Source organism: Cibotium barometz, chromosome 13 (assembly GCF_041138505.1).
Source record: "Cibotium barometz isolate CiBa-2024 chromosome 13, ASM4113850v1, whole genome shotgun sequence".
In the NCBI taxonomy this organism is placed as follows: Eukaryota; Viridiplantae; Streptophyta; class Polypodiopsida; order Cyatheales; family Cibotiaceae; genus Cibotium; species Cibotium barometz.
In genome coordinates, this window is record NC_141058.1 from 13,072,528 (window position 1) to 13,076,028 (window position 3,501).

At 44.3% G+C, this 3,501-nt stretch overlaps 1 pseudogene; it reads right to left on the bottom strand.

Moving 5' to 3' along the window:
* Positions 1-1,164: 1,164 nt before the first annotated feature.
* On the bottom strand, positions 1,165-2,984 carry LOC147632385 (serine/threonine-protein phosphatase PP1 isozyme 3 pseudogene; annotated as a pseudogene).
* Between the last annotated feature and the right edge of the window lie 517 nt (positions 2,985-3,501).

Below are 3,501 nucleotides of genomic sequence, written 5' to 3' on the forward strand. Positions count from 1 at the left end.
TGGCCTGGGTACCGAGGAAAAGAGTTCCTAGGTCCCCTAGCTGACAATTCATGCAAAAATTAAGGTAGGCATACCATGTACACACCTAATATGAAATTGCCATTTATAATAGATTCGACTGGCTTTAAAATAATCCTTCAATAGAAATCATAATATTTATGATCATCATTTTTCAAAATTTCTAATCCATTGTATTACAAAATGTGTCCTCTATAGACTCTTCGTTGAAGACCAGCTGGCGAACCAACGAGATCCACTATCAAAATTTGGTTCTAAAAAATCTTTCATTTAGTCCATCCAAAATCTTTCTCGACGTACGTGTGGGTGTCCTAGCAACCGCGAGCCAGTACATTGCCTGGTCAGAACCCTCTAGGATCCTCCTTAGGTGTCCTAGCACTTCACTCAAGGACCGCTTCATCGGTCCTCGCCCATCGTACCGGAAGTGCACCTCTTTAACCGTACCGAGGCTGGTCAAAACCTCGACAGGCTTTGCCGCGACCGAGCGACGTCCCTTAACGACTCCCCGTTGGCTCTTCCAACGAACCTCCTCTTAGTAAAACATATGCCAAATGCTTCCTCCAGCATTCTGGCGTAAAAGAGTCCTTTGAATGAAAAACAGAGGTTCAAATGCAAGTAAAATTCCCAATTTGAGATTGGTTCTCAAAACCCTTTTCTCCATAATTCCCGGTTTCATAATCAGGATCCTCAATCTCTCATGAGGGTAATCTACCCACGTCTGTCTATCATTCTTGGTGAGTTCGATCAAAGGACAAACTAGTTTAGTTTCGGTAGTCTATTATTTGTATTTAGGAACTGGAATTGGTCACTAAGTTTCAAATTGAGATATGGACAAGTAGGTTTACTATCCGTTGTCGTGACGTGGGCGGTGTCGCTGGGAAAGTGCGAGACTTCTGGCTGTGAGAGTATGTGGTTGAACTTCAAAGGGCACCACATTTATATAAACATCATCACAATAAAAACCATGAGCAAAGAGAGCTCATAATCCCATAAACACCTTAAACCATAGCCAACAGGCCCACAGAAACCTGTCACCTTCACTATTCACAGGCTTCCTAAAAAGACATAGATGATCATGGTCTTCCTCAGCAACATACTTCCAGATGACGTGAAAAGATAAGGACAATTGACACTGTGTAAGCCACCCTTAGGAGCTCCACAAACACAACCAATCTTCCTCTACTAAAATTTGTCCATGATTACTTCCAGCTCCCTGGACTACTCCACCTGCAGATTTAAGTGGAAAGCTGCTGCTAGTAACGGAATGCACATAAGGGATTCATCCACGCTCATCATGGCCCCAGCATTGTCAAACTCGCCGTAATAATTTGGTGCAGAAAAGATGGTCACCAGATGCCTCGCTGCAAAGAACTCATAGCCTTCCTCTACAACCTGATGTGCCCGGCAAATGAGATCCAGGTCATGCTTCTGCAGGAACTCATTTACTCTATTAGTCCCAAAAGTGTAAGAGACCCCTCTGTCATTCTCACCCCAACCTGAGATGTCTTTGTCTGGGTCAGACCATAGTAAATCGGACAACAATCCCTGATCCGGAACATCTGTGAGACGTGGAATACTCTTTATTTAATCCAAACTACTCAAATCAGGAGAAAGCCCACCATGCATGCACAGTATCTTCTCATCAATGCGGGCTGCCACGGGTAGGCAGTTAAAGCATTCAGTGAATGCCTTCCACAGCCTTACATTGAATCGCCTCTTGCATTCATCATAGAAACCATAGATTCGGTTGATTGAAGCACATTCATGGTTACCCCTCAGCAGAAAGAAGTTCTCTCGGTACTTGATTTTATAAGCAAGGAGGAGGCATATTGTTTCAAGGCTTTGCATGCCTCGATCAACATAATCTCCTAAAAATAGATAATTGGCCTGTGGCGGAAAACCACCATATTCAAAAAGCCTCAACAGATCAGAGTATTGTCCATGAATGTCACCACAAATCTTGATCGGGGCTTCGAGCTCCAGCAGGTTGGGCTGCTGCATGAAGATGGTCTTGGAGGTAGAGCAGAGCCGCCGGATCTCATTCTCTGAGAGCTGCACCTGCTTGCCGGGGCCGGGCTTCGCACTTCGAGTAGGCGAGCCCTTGATGTCGTCCACGACGGCCGGGTCCCGAAACGCTGCTCCGGCCTGGCTATTTCTGGATCCTGCCGGCAAATCAGGCCTCTCCACACCTTTTTCAGCTGAAAACACGTTTATTCCGTTTTGAAATTCCACACTGCCCTCATTTTTCTCCCATTTTTCTTGGATTGATAAGTATCACATTCTTTATGGCTCCTTTACACCATATCTTTGCTTAGGGGCTGTTCCCATGCATAACATCAAAAAGATTCATTTGGCCTCATTTAACATTTGCTATCCCCGCATTATTTTCACTGCCATCAATACTCATTTAGTCAGGACCATGGCCATGACCTTGACTAATCATACTGCCTTCATGCCCATGCATCTGAGTTCATATGGGATGGTCTGTGAGCTTCTTTCACTACATGGATGTGCCACAGCACGACATCCACCCCCTCTAAACCTGCACATCCTCCGGTATGTGCCACCAAGTTGCTATATAGGCTAATCTTCATTCAAATTTATACTGATTTGCCTTCATCTTTATCAAATTTTGGCACGTTATCTTCAGCTTTTTCATCCTCTGAACCCACATTCTCATCAAGGCTTTCCTGACTGGTTGAATTTCCTGTATTGATCATCCTGCTCATAAGAAGCCTATTTTCAAGGGTTGTTAAAACTCCATCTCCATTCTCTTTGCCAGCTAATGCAACTTGCACAAGTGTTGGTTTGGCATCCCCCTAGTTGAAATTCTCACAGCTTTTACTTTCATAAGATACAGTTTGATTGTTCTCAGAGCAGTCCACAACTGTGTTTCTAGATTCCCCATGCGTGTCGAGAATATCTGCAAAAGATAGCATTGCATCGTAGTATTGCCCATCTTGCATGGTTAAGCCAACATCATCCTCGTTCAAACCTTCTAATGATAATGGGGTTGAACCCCATTGACATTAACCTTCCCTGTTGTCTCAGAGGCTGGTGCCTTACGCTCAGGGTAGTCCATATCTCTTATCTTTGATATGCCAAGTTTTGAACACCCTGGCTGCACTCTCCAGACTCCCACATTTCGTATACATATTGATAAGGGCAATCCCAACCACTGCATCTAACTCAAAGCCACTAGCCATCAAGCGAGCATGGACTAGCTTGCCTTGGGAAAGGGCAGCTATACTTGAACATGCATTCAAGGCACTGATAAGAGTAACGTTATTAGGCATTTGCTTCTCCTGTTGCATTTTGTTCAAAAAGTCCTGCTTGTCCATGTCCATGTTGAGAATATCCTGCAATCATAGTAGTCCATGGCACCACACCTTCTTGTCCTAAACTGTCAAACACTCTCTGAGCTTCCTCAAGAGACCCAAGTTTTGCAAGCATATCACTTAGCATACTACTGACGCATGCATC